Here is a 13,990-nt window from a genome sequence, read left to right on the forward strand (position 1 = left end):
GAAGCCTCAGAGATTACTTCTGTCCCTTAACCTCTACCATGCCTCAGAACTTCTGAGCCTTTTATGCTTCTAATTAACAGAATTCAGGGAGTTTTTATGAGAAACAAGGTATTTTTAAATAGGTAAATAGTTATTTTTAAATAGGTACCAGTATATGACATGTTACTTCAGAATACAAATGGGCATATGTTGAATACTAAGTTTCCCTGTTGTCTCTGTTCCCTTCTTTAGAGACAACCTCTGTTACCAGTTTCTTTATGTCCTTCCAAAGATAATTCTATGTTAGTATTGTCCAGTGGAACTTTCTGTGGGGTGGAAATATATTATATTTAGCTGCCCAGTATGGCAGACATTAGCCACAGAGTGCTACCGAGTCCTTGAAATGTAGCTGGTATGACTGAAGAACTAAATGTTTAAATTCTGTTTAATTTAAAATAGTTTAAATTACATAGCTGCATGTGGCCAGTGGCCACTATATTGGACAGTGCAGTGTACATAAAACTGGATTCTGGAGATTGTCTCATCCCATATCCATAGATATAAAGCTGCATGTTTTTTCTTAAAGGATGGCTTGCTTTCCCATTTTTTTAGACAAACCATGATTTACTTAATTAGTGCTCTACTGATATACACTTAGGTTTTTTCTTATCTTTTGATTTACAAACCGTGTTGTAGTAAATATCTCATTGAAAACGTTATTTCACATGCATTTTCCCAGAGGATAAATTCCTAGAAGTGGAATTACTGTGTTTAATCAGTGTAGTTAGCCTGATATGGTAGAAAGAATACAGGATTTGGCTTTGAATTTAGGCTTTACTACTTACTCACTTTTTAGACATTGATTAACTTCTTTGAACTTCAGCTTCCCCATTTATAAAATAGGCACATTAGAATCCACTTTGCCAGGGTTATGTTATTATTAGAAGTAATATACGTAATGGTCTTCTCAACTGGTATTAGGAGCTTAAATTAGGAATGGTAGATAATGAAAGCCCTACTACTATTACTTGTTTTACTAATAAGGAGATCATTATAAGCCTAGAGGCCTGTATTTAATGCTGAATTGTGGCAGAACCTTCAGAATAGTTTTGCTTAGCCCATTTTAGGTTTGTAAATATGGTCTCCACCTTTTATTCATTTAACTTACCTGAATTTTATATATATATATGTATATATATATATATATATAGCCATCTATAAATTACTTTTCATGTGCTAATTTATAACTTTTTTATATCAACTGGCAAAAGTGTGGTGCCTTGCCTGTCAGCTGATAGTTAAATTTAAGCAGAGTCACCATATTAATAAAACACTGCTTGTATTTGAATATTTTATGGCATATTGGTCAAAAACAGGGAAATGAAGATGCTGATACTATTTACTAGCAGCTATAGGTTCTAAAACTGGATTAATTATGGAAGCATATTATGAGTTTGGATATCATTTTTTTCTTTAGTATTTTCAGTGATGTTACTTATTTGAAACCCTTAGAATTACACTGAAGAAGTAAACTTTGCAACTTGATTCCTTGACCACAGTTATATTTATTATTTATTTATTTATTTATTCATTTATTTTGAGATGGAATCTTGCCCTGTTGCCCAGACTGGAGTGCAGTGGCGTGATCTTGGCTCACTGCAACCTCTGCCTCCTGGGTTCAAGTGATTCTCCTGCCTCAGCCGCCTGAGTAGCTGGGACTACAGGGGTGCACCACCATGCCTGGCTAAATTTTATATTTTTAGTAGAGATGGGGTTTCACCATGTTGGCCAGTCTGGTCTCAAACTCCTGGCCTCAGGTGATCCACTGCCTCAGCCATCCAAAGTGCTGGAATTATAGGCGTGAGCCATCGTGCTCAGCCTATGTGTTATTTTTGTATTCTTAATACACTGGCAACTATTAATAAGCTCATTTTAAGTTTTCCTTGACTTCATTTTTTGTAAACATTAAGAAGGTTCTTTTTTCAAGAATTTACACTTTCATATGAATCATTTACTTTGGAAGTAACTTATTCAAAGTCATTTAAAGAAAAATTAATCTTTTAAAAACCATTAACCAAGATGTTTACAAGTATGCTGATTAAGAATCAATTTCAGGAATGCTCTGTATCTGTATGAGCAAGAGGGAAATGTGCTTTACTTTGTTTGTTTGTTTGTTTTTGGTAAATCTGAGTACCTAAAAGGCTCGTTTGGGAGTGAAACTCAAGGGGAAAAACAAACAGTGTTAAATTTTGTACCTAAATTTAGTATTTGTTTCTGAATCATATATATTATATTGAAATTAGAATTGCTCTTTTTTGGTATCAGTAACCTAAATATTAAAAGAAGTTTATTGTTAGGAGTAGTAGTAGCAGCAGCTGTTTGCCAGACACTATACCAAATGCCTTACATATGTTATCTCATTTAATCTTTACGTTAACCAGTACCATGTGGTATGATTAGCACCATTCACAAGGGAAAATGGGTCTTAGCTTTAAGTGGTTAAGGTAGGATTAAATCTCAGACTTGGTCTTTCTAATTCCAAAGTATCTCTGCACCTAATCAATATTTTAGTTTGGGAGAGTGTCATTCAGATTGTTAATAGGCATTGCTATCTTTGTATACTGAACTTATAGGAATTACCCAGTGCAGAAATGATTGTTCTTAGTTTATGGTGACGGTCCCATGGCTGCCAGTGCACATGACTGTGAACAGTAAGTAGTATATTTTTCAAAGTGTATAAACAGGTACATTTGCAGTAATTGAGATGATGCGCTGTAGCAGGAAGGGGATTAGACTATGGATCAGGAGATATGGGTTCTGGTTCTCAATGTATGTCTTGACCTGTGGCCTGCACAAGTTATTTAATTTATATACATTTATTTTCCTATCTGTATGCCTTTAAAAAGTATGATTATACTCTCTGACTACTTAATTGTTACAAGAATAAAAAATGATGAGAAAAATCTAAAAACATTTTGTAACTCTCTGACTACTTAATTGTTACAAGAATAAAAAATGATGAGAAAATCTAAAAACATTTTGTAAAACCATCTAGTACTCAATAAGTAATTTAACCTCAAAGGTGAAGGTCTCCAAGCACATAGCCTTGTGGTGAGTTGTAGAGCCCTTGATGAAGCATCCCTAAGGTAGTTTTTTCTTTTTTGCCTAGAATTTCTCTCAAAGAATCTTTGGAACTATATTTAGAGCTATAAATTACGAGAAATGAAGTTCGGAAACTGTGTTTGTGTGTGCACATGTGTGTGAGCATGTATTCATAGGCCCTATAATGCAGTGATATTGTAGGTAGGGTTAGGAGAGTTTTTTTTTTTTTTTTTGGAAAGAAAAACTTCTCTTAAAATTTTTTTATTTGGGCCTTTCTGAATGAGTACTATTTTTGCCAGTGATAACCTGTATTTGTTGAGCTGCTGTAATCATATTATCTACTCTGTAAGCCTTTTTTCTACTCTTTTAGACTTGGAAAAACATTTTACTTTGTAATCACTGTGTATGAGAATGATCACAAGAGGAAGTACTAAAAAAGGCATTCAATAACTTTATAATACTTTTTGAATTTTGAGAATTTCAGTATAGGAGTATTTATAGGCCTTTTGTATGTTTTTAATAGCTTAATTGAGATATAATTGACATACAGTAAACTATAATATTTAAAGTGTATAATTTGTTAAGTTTTGACTGTATTTACTCAGGAAACCATCACTGCAATCAAGATGGTGAACATCCATCACTCTCAGAATTTACATATGCCGCCAGTGTAGTCCCTTTCCTTGCACTTCTCTCCCCACCCCCAGACTACCACTGATTTGCTGTCACTATACATTAGTTTGCATTTTCTAGCATGTTAATCAGTGGGATCATATAATAGGTACTCTTCTTTTTGTCTAGCTTTCATTACTGTAATTGTTTTGAGATTCTTCAGAGTGTGTATTCATATTTCATTTTTTTTGCTGAGTAGTATTTCATTGGATGGATATATAACACTTTGTTTATCCATTAACCTGTTCATGGATAATTTGGTGTGTTTTGGTTTTTGGCTGTTTTGGTTTTTGGCTATTACAGATAAAACTGCTGTAAACATTATGTACATGACATTGTATGGACAGGTGTTTTTATTTCTCTTGCTTAAATACCTAGGATTAGATTGGCTGGACCATATGGCAGGTATATGTTTAACTTCTTCAAAAACTGCCAAATTGTTTTTCAGATTGGTTGTATCATTTATATTCCCACCAGCAGTGTGTGAGAGTTCCCGTTCTTCCACATCCTTGCCAGTACTTGATATGGTTAATTTTTTTAATTTAGCCATTTTCTAGTGGTTAATAGTATCTGATTGTGGTTTTAATTTGCATTTTCTGGATGACTGATGATGGTGAGCATCTTTTTATGTGCTTATTTGCCATTCATATATATATTTTAGGGATATATTCATGTGTTGCCCAGTTTTTACTGGGTGGTTTATTTTGTTAATGAATTTTATGAGTTCTTTATATGTTCTGGATAGAAGTTCTTTATCAAATATATAATTCGCAGATATTTTCTCCCAGTACATGGGCTTATCTTTTTATCTTCTTAACACTTTTTTGAAGACCAGAGTTTTTAATTTTGATAGTTTAATTTATAAAAATTTGGGCCGGGCACGGTGGCTCATGCCTGTAATCCCATCATGTTGGGAGGCCGAGGTGGGTGGATAACGAGGGCAGGAGATTGAGACCATTCTGGCTAACACGGTGAAACCCCATCTCTACTAAAAATACAAAAAATTAGCCAGGCGTGGTGGCATCTGCCTGTAGTCCCAGCTACTCAGGAGGCTGAGGCAGGAGAATCACTTGAACCCGGGAGGCAAAGGTTTCAGTGAGCTGAGATCAGCCACTGCACTCCAGCCTGGGAGACAGAATAAGTCTCCTTCTCCAAAAAAAAAAAAAAAATATATATATATTATATAAATTTGTGTTATAAATTATATTTTGATATGATGATTATGAAATCTCTTCCTAACCCAATGTCACAAACATATTCTCTTTTCTTCCAGAAGTTTTATAATTTTTAAATGTCGCATTTATGTTTGTGATCCATTTTGAATTGATTTTTATATATGGTGCAATATATGGGTTATGCTCAGTTTAACAAAATATGTTTTGCATGTGGATATCCAGTTACTACAGCACCACTTGTTTAAATCCTGATGGCCCTTTATTTCTTGCCTTACTGATCTGACTAGAATCTTTAATAAAATGTTAATAGAGATGGTGAAATGAGCATTCCTGTCTTGTCCTGATTGTAGGGGGAAACATTCATTCTCTGACCATCAAACCTGATATTAGCTGTACATTTGTTATAGATACTCTTTATCAGGTTGAAGAAGTTATTCTTCTGTTCCTTCTGCTATTCCTACTTTGTTGAGACTTTTTTTTTTATCAGAAGTGGATCTTGGATTTAGTCAAACACCTTTTCTGCATGTATTGAGATGATTATATGACTCCTTTGTTGTAATAAGATGATCTTTTTTATTCCTTGTAACAATTCTTTGCTCTGAAATTGGTTGATATAATATAGGCATTCAGCTTTCTTTTCATTAGTGTTAATGTGGTATATCTTTTACTGTCTACCTATTTGGATCTTTATTTAACCTATTTGAAATAAGTTTCTTGCCTTTCGGCCGGAACCGCCATCTTCCAGTAATTCGCCAAAATGACGAACACAAAGGGAAAGAGGAGAGGCACCCGATATATGTTCTCTAGGCCTTTTAGAAAACATGGAGTTGTTCCTTTGGCCACATATATGTGAATCTATAAGAAAGGTGATATTGTAGACATCAAGGGAATGGGTACTGTTCAAAAAGGAATGCCCCACAAGTGTTACCATGGCAAAACTGGAAGAGTCTACAATGTTACCCAGCATGCTGTTGGCATTGTTGTAAACAAACAAGTTAAGGGCAAGATTCTTGCCAAGAGAATTAATGTGCGTATTGAGCACATCAAGCACTCTAAGAGCCGAGATAGCTTCCTGAAACGCGTGAAGGAAAATGATCAGAAAAAGAAAGAAGCCAAAGAGAAAGGCACCTGGGTTCAACTAAAGCGCCAGCCTGCTCCACCCAGAGAAGCACACTTTGTGAGAACCAATGGGAAGGAGCCTGAGCTGCTGGAACCTATTCCCTATGAATTCATGGCATAATAGGTGTTAAAATAAATAAATAAATAAATAAGTTTCTTGTAGGCAGCATGTAGTTAGATTTTGAGATGTTGTGTTTTGCTTTTTTTTAAAAATTCAGTCATAGTCTCAGCTTTTTAATTCAGGTATTTAAGTAATTTACATTTCACAAAATTATTGAATGTCATTAAGTTTAAATCTTTCATTTTGCTGTTTGCTTAATAATTTTCTCATTTGTTCTTTTGTCATTTTTTTCCTTTCTCTGACTCCTTTGAGATTAATTGGATATTTTAATGATTCCATTATATCCCCTTTGTTGAATTTCTAGCTATAACTTGTTTTGTTAGTTTATTTTTTGCTTTAGGGTTTATAGTATACATCTTTAACTTACCATAGTCTACCTTCAAGTGATATACTCCTTTATTTATAGCATGTGAATGTCATAATAATATATTCCATATATGCCCTCTGGACCTTTGTGCTATATGTTGAAAATCCATGCCTTATTTTCATTATTTTTGTCTAAATAGTCAGTTGTCTTTTTTTAATTGTGATGATACATCTGTAACATAAAGCTTACCGTTTTAATCATTTTTAAGTGATCAGTTCAGGTACGTTCACATTTTTGTGCAACCATCACTGCCATCTGTCAGAACTTTTTCATCTTCCCAAACTGAAACTCTGTACCCATTAGACCATAATACTTCATCTTCCACCCCCTCATTCCTTGCAGCCAGCATTCCACTTTCTGTTTGTTACGAATCTCACTATTCAAAGGACCTCACATATATGGAATCATTCAATATTTGTCATTTCGTGAGTGGCTTAGCATAATGTCATTAAGGTTCATCCATGTCGTAGTATGTGTCAGAATTGTATTCCTTTTTATGGTTGAATAATATTCCATTGTATGTGTGCATACCATATTTTGTTTGTCCATTCATCTATTGATGAGCAGTTGGGTTGATTTCACCTTTTGGCTATTGTGAATATTGCTGCTATGAACATTGGTGTAGAAATATCTGTTTGAGGATCGGGTACAGTGGCTCACGCCTGTAACCCCTGCACTTTGGGAGGCCAAGGTGGGCAGATCACCTGAGGTCAGGAGTTTGAGACCAGCCTGCCCAACATGGTGAAACCCTGTCTATTCTAAAAATACAAAAGCTAGCCATGCATGGTGTCCCACCCCTGTAATTTTAGCTCCTCGGGAACCTAAGGCTGGAGAATTGCTTGAGCCTGGGAAGTGGGGGTTGCAGTGAGCCAAGACTGTGCCACTGCACTCCAGCCTAGGGGATGGAGTGATACTCTGTCTCAAAAAAAAAAAAAAAAAAAAGAAATATCTCTTTGAGTCTCTGCTTTTAGTTCTTTTGGATATATAGGTAGCCCTCCTTATCCATGGGTTCTGCATCCATGGATTCAACCAACGTTTACATCTGTATTGAATATGTACACTTTTTCTTGTCATTATTCCCAAAACAATATAACAGCTATTTGAATAGCATTTACATTGTATTAGGTATTATAAGTAATCTAGAGATTATTTAAAGTGTATGGAGGATGGGCATTGGTTATATGCAAATACCAGGCTATTTTATATTAGAGACTTGGTGCAGGGGGGGAGGTCCTGAAACCAGTGCCCCAAGGGTACTGAGGGATGACTGTACTCAGAAGTGAAGTTGATAGATCATTTAGTGTCTTACTCATTTGGGGTTGTTCTAACAAATTACCATAGATTGGGTGGCTTAAATAACAAATATTCATTTCTCATAGTTCTGGAGGCTGGAAGTTGGAGATCAGGGTGCCAGTGTGATTGGGTTCTGGTTAGGGCCTGGTTCTGTGTTGTAGACTGCTGGCTTCTTCTTGTATCCTCGCATGGCAGAAAGCAAGCTAAGAGTTTTCTGGAGACCCTTTGTAATAAGGGCACTAATCTCATTCATGAGGCTTCCACCCTGGATGTCAACATATGAATAGGAAGGAGGGGGCACAAATATTCAGTCCGTAATAAAAATTACTTTTTTGAGAAAATGTCATATTGTTTTTCACAGCGAATGATTATCTTTTAAAGAGAGTTAAATAAGAAATAATACTTAATGATGTAGTTAATATTTCTGGTGTTGTTCTTGTTGTTGTATAGATCCATATTTTTATCTGGTATCATTTTCCTCCTGCTGGAAGGATAAAACATTTTTGTAAGCAGGTCTGCTGCCCATTTAAAAAATTAAGTTATTTTTCTTTTTTATCATTGAGTCGTAAGAGTTCTTTTTATCTGTGGACACAAGCCTGCTCATATGATTTTCAGATATTATCTCCCAGTCTATGGCTTATCTTTTCACTTTCTTGAGGGCGACCTTTGAAAAGGTTTTAATTTTGATGAAGTCCAGTGTGTCAGTCTTCTTCTCTTTTTTGACTTCTGCTTTTGATATCATGCTAAGAAATGCTTGTCTAACTTGAGTTCATGAGGATCTACTCTTCTGTTTGCTTCAAGAGTTTTATTGTTTTATCTCTTATATTGAGTTCCGTGATCCATTTTGTACATATTTTGAGGTGGGAGTCCAAATTAATGCTTCTGGATGTAGATACTCAGTTGTCTCAACACCATTTGTTGAAAAGACTATTCTTTCCTCATTTAATTGTCTTGGTCCCTTTGTTAAAGATCAATGGACTATTAAGTGTTAGAATTTATTTCTGAAATTTCAATTCTGTTCTCTTGATCTCTGTGTCTTTTTTTTTTTTTTGAGACAGGGTCTTGCTCTGTCGCCCAGGCTGGAGTGCAGTGCCGTGATCTCAGCTCACTGCAACCTCTGTCTCCTGGGCTCAAGCGATCCTCCCACCTCACCCTCCTGAGTAGCTGGGACCACAGGTGCATGCCACTATGCCTGGCTAATTTTTCTATTTTTTGTACAGACAGGGTTTCACTATGTTGCCCAGGCTGGTCTCGAACTCCTGACCTCAAGCAATCCGTCCACCTCTGCCTCCCAAAGTGCTGGGATTATAGGCATATGCCACTGTGCCTGGCCTGTATTCATATTGTTGTATAATACATTTAAGATTTTTTTATTTGTCACTGATTTTGGGTTATGATATTCATTGATGTAGTTTTCTTCATGTTTCTTGTGCTTTGGTTTATTGAACTTCATATGTCTGAAGGCCTGTTATTTTAATCACATTTGGACAAATTTTGGTCACTGTTTCTTAAATATTTTTTCTATTCTCCTACCACCCTTCCCAGGAATCCCAAAGATATGTATATTTTTTCTGCTTATAATTGTAGATGGCTTTATTTTTTTCCCCAATCATTTTGCCCTGTGTTTCATTTTTCTATTGCTACATCTTCAAGTTCATTCTTTTTATTTTTATTTTTTCTGAGACAGGTCCTCACTCCTGTCACCCAGGCTGGAGTACAGTGGCATGATCACAGCTCACTGCAGCCTTGACTTCCCAGGCTTAGGCGATCCTCTCACCTCAGTCTCCCGACTACAGTCATGTGCCACAACTCTCAGCTAATTTTTTGTATTTTTAGAAGAGAGAGGGTTTTGCCATGTTGCCCAGGCAGTTCTTGAACTCCTGGGTGCTGGCGATCTGTCCACCTTGGCCTCCCGAAGTGCTGGGATTATAGGATGAGCCACTGTGCTCGGCCATTTAATTTTTGTGTTAAATCTTCTATTAACCCCATCTAGTGTATTTTTTATTTTGCATTGTTTTTTCTTCTGGACAACTGTTGACAGCCTAGAGATAAAGTTTTGTCGTGCCTCTCTCAACTCACCCCCTGCTTTATCCTATTGCTAGTGGTACATTGTCATTTTCATCCCAAGAAGTTTTATTTGGGTCATTTTTATGTTTTCCATGTGTCTCCTTAACTTTTTGACAGTTTTAAAAACTTTTAAATGTCTTTGCTAATTTTAACATCTTTGTCAGTGCTCAGTTTCAATTGACTGACTTATCTCCTTACTGTGGGCCATATTTTTTTTGCTGCTTTGTATGTCTGATAGTTTTTACTAGATGTTTCACATTGTGAGTCTTATCTCATGTGCTGGCTACTTTTCATTCTTAGAAATATTCTTGATATTTGTTATGAGATGCAGTTGAATTACTTGGAAACTGTTTGATTCTTTCTAGTTTTGCTTTTAACACTTGCTAATTAAGACTGGGGCAGTACCTTGTTTAGGAGTCATTATTTTCTACTATTGAGGCTAGACCCTTCTATCTCTTCTAATTTTGTGAATTCTGAAATTTTCTAGTTTGGCTGGTGGGAACAGGAACTCTTTCCAGTGCTGTGTGGGAGGTAGGTGTACTCTTCCCTGTAATCCTTTTGAGTGATTCTTTCCCCAGACCATGCATTGATTCCTCACACACATGCACTGATCATTATTAAGCGGAATACTGAAAGAGGACCCTGTGAAGATCTCTAGGGTTTTCTCTCTTTGCAGCTATTTTTTCTGTGGTACTCTGTCCAGATTACGAGCTGTTTTGGTCTCAGTAATCTCAGCTCTGTCCCCTCAACTCAGAGAGTCTACTGTTCTCTGCCTGGGTTTCTTCCCCTCTGCACTGCAGTCCAAAAAGTATCTCAAGGCAGTAAGCTAGGGTAAGGCTCACCTCATTTGTTTCCCAAATTTTGGAGATCATTGTTCTTTGTTGCCTGATCAGTGTCTTACAAATTATTGTTTCATAGAGTTTTGTCTGTTTTTTCTTGGCTTTACGTGGGAATGTAGATTTAGTTTTTGTTACTCTATCTGTCTTGGACATAAGCAGATGTCCCTTTTATCTACTTTTATTTATTTATTTTTTGAGAGAGGAGGTCTTGCTATATCAACAGGCTGGTCTCGAACTACTCAACGAATCCTGCTCCAGTCTCCTGAGTACCTGGGACTACAGGCATGAGCCCACTGCACCTTATTTACTTTTTAATGGGAAAAATTTGTGTTGGAATATTCTAGATGGAATTCTCTCTCTACTCAGACGTTAGAGAGATCAATATTAAGATAGTGCTGAGATTTTAAGAAAATCTGTCAAATTAAATAGTTAATTGAAACCAGATTAACAGAAAGTACTATTCTTAGCATTCAGAGATAGTGAATAAATAAGATGAGGCTGAGATTTATATTGCTTTATGGATACTTTGAATATGTAGGACAGGATTTCTTAAACAAGATAGCACAAATAATAAAGGGACGATTGATTCATTTTCATCTAAAAACACTATAAAAAATAAACAGTTAATATTTGTGGAGCACTTGCTGTGTGCCGGGTACTCTTCTAAGTACTTTAAATATATTAGGTCATGTAATCTTTACAACTCTTTGCAGTTTGGTTATTGTCACAGTGCTAATTTTTCACATGCAGCTGAGGCATGAAGCATAAAAAGCAAACAGTGAGCTATGGATTGGGAAAGTTTTATCTAACATATAATTGACAAGGTATTAGTCAATTATGTGAACTTTGACAAATCAATAAGAAAAAGATATCCATTTAAAAATGGGCAAAAGATACAAACATTAGTAGAAGCAGAAATGTACCATAAACATGTATATGCTAGTGAGCATATACAACCCTCTTGGAAAAACTTTTGGCAGAATCTGTTAACAATGAAGATTTGACTAACCTACAACCCAGTAAATCTTCTCCTAATTACATTCCCTGGAGAACGTCTCCCACATGGATACTGGGACATTCATAACAGCATTGCTTATAACAGGGTTTGATAATCTTTTCTTTAAAGGGCTAGATAGTAAATATTTTAGGCTTATGGACCATATGATATCTGTCACAACTACTCATTCTGCCATTGTAGTGCTAAAGCAGCCATATATTACAAAAATGAATGGGCCTGGCCGTGTTCCAATAAAATTTCACTTTAAAAGAACAGTCAGCTGGTTTGCCGATAGGTTGTAGTTTGGAGATCCCTAGTTTATAATTTCAGGAAATTGAAAATGGCCCAACTATCCATCAGTAGGAGAATGTGTACATAATTGTACTTAATAGTGGAATTTTGTAAAGTATTGAAAAATGAATAATCCTCACATATTAACATGATTAGTTCATACTAATGAAAAAGCACATGGAGGAATAATTCTATACGATTGTTTTTATGTACAATTTTAAGATACCCAAAATGATAATGTATGTTACTTGTGTATACTTATGTAGTAAAGGTATAAAGAAATGCACAATCACTAAGATGAGAATAGCGGTGACATCTGAGGATATGGAGTAAGGATGCAGTCAGTCAGGAAAAGGATACAAGAGCTTCAACCCAGCCGATTTAGTGATGTTTTATTTCATAGGCTGGGTGTAGTGAACTTATTGCATTATTCATTAGACCTTTTTGTATTTCCTAAATATTTCATAATAAATTTTAAAAGAAATAAAGTAAATAACAGTGGTTAGAAAAAACATTTGTTCCTACTCCAGGTAGTTGTCACATGGCTCTTTCTTCCTCTCTGCTGCTCACATACCTGGTTCATTGGCCTCTCACTCCCAGAGAGGCATCTTTCTATCTTAGGCCCAAGACAGATCAGCTTTTGTCTTGGGCTGAGTAAATGACCCTTTTGCTCAGTCCGCTGCCGAATTGGCTTACTATAGGTTGGTGCAAAATTCACTGCAAATTTTGCTATTGAAAGTAATGGCAAAAACTGCCATTACTTTTGCACCAACATAGTATCTACAGTCTGTTGTTTTATAGTATGCGTCAAATCCTAATAGTTCCCCTTTCTCTAGCCTCTCATTTATTTTGCCTTTTGGATATACTCTTCCTAGAGAAAGGATCTAAATTTCTTAATGGAGACCACACAGGCAAAGGATTGCCTTTGGCATTTTCATGTATGCCTGGCTCACAGAGGCATCAGAATGCCTGCTTGGCATGTTTGTGGGTGAGATAGTGAGTCAAAAATAAAAGCTAAAACTGCATTTATTTATAAAGAGATTGAAGAGTTATTTATTGAGCATCTTTTTTGTGTGTGTTTGGTAGTCTTTCCTAGTGTGGAGTTCTTTCCATTATTTCAGTACCCTTCTCTAAACTTTTTTACTTTTCTATTTAAGATGTTCGATCAGGTAACAGATGTAGTCTGTGGAGCACTGACCTAGATCCTATGTGAAGTTACAAACAAGTGAATGCCAAACCCTTACAGAGTGTTTGAATTAATGGAGACTTAATTACATGATGAGGAGAAGAGTTGTAGCAGAGAATATATAGGGCAGCTGAGGTGTGCTCCTTAGAGGAGGGTGGAGAGTTTGCTCTGAGCCAGACCAGCAGGGTGGGGTTGGAGAGACCAGCAGGGCTTGCAAGGTATGGTCTAAACTGTGAACGTTTTCTTGCCTAAAGTAAAAGATGTATTTGTTGGTTAATGAATAATTATGTTAGCATTTGGAGAGAGAAGATACTTCAAAGTTGATATTGATTTCCAACAAGATTAAAAATATGATATGTATAACATTGTGATGTAGATTTAATTTGTATTCTTTTCATAAGAGGGAACTGGGAATGTCCATTTGGTGAGGGTACTTAAGTCTTAAAAGTATGCTTATTTAAAGACAAATACGTGGTAACATTTTTAAAGAAATGTTGGTATGTTTAGTAATATAAAGTTGCCTTTGGCTTAAGTAAGCTAGGCAGAACAAATAAAATGTGTAAGGAACTTAGAATAGAAAGTACTTGTAGTTACTTGGGGATAGGGTTGCCAGATTTGGCAAATGAAAATACTGGATGCCCAGTTAAATTTGAATTTCAGATAAGTAACCATTAATTTTTAGTATAAGTATGTCCCAAATACTGCCTGGGATGTACTTAATAAAAATACTTATTTATCTGAAATTCAAATTTAACTCAGTATCATGTATCTGGCAATCCTAT

The 13,990-nt window shown here is 35.8% G+C and overlaps 1 protein-coding gene and 1 pseudogene across 1 annotated transcript in view; both read left to right on the forward strand.

The window, feature by feature from the left end:
• PSMD14 (proteasome 26S subunit, non-ATPase 14) overlaps positions 1-13,990 on the forward strand; it is a 106,997-nt gene that overhangs the window by 31,418 nt on the left and 61,589 nt on the right. The window lies entirely within an intron of this gene.
• LOC129032008 (large ribosomal subunit protein eL21-like) lies at positions 5,625-6,192 on the forward strand (annotated as a pseudogene).

Source organism: Pongo pygmaeus, chromosome 11, assembly GCF_028885625.2.
Source record: "Pongo pygmaeus isolate AG05252 chromosome 11, NHGRI_mPonPyg2-v2.0_pri, whole genome shotgun sequence".
NCBI classification, from domain to species: domain Eukaryota; kingdom Metazoa; phylum Chordata; class Mammalia; order Primates; family Hominidae; genus Pongo; species Pongo pygmaeus.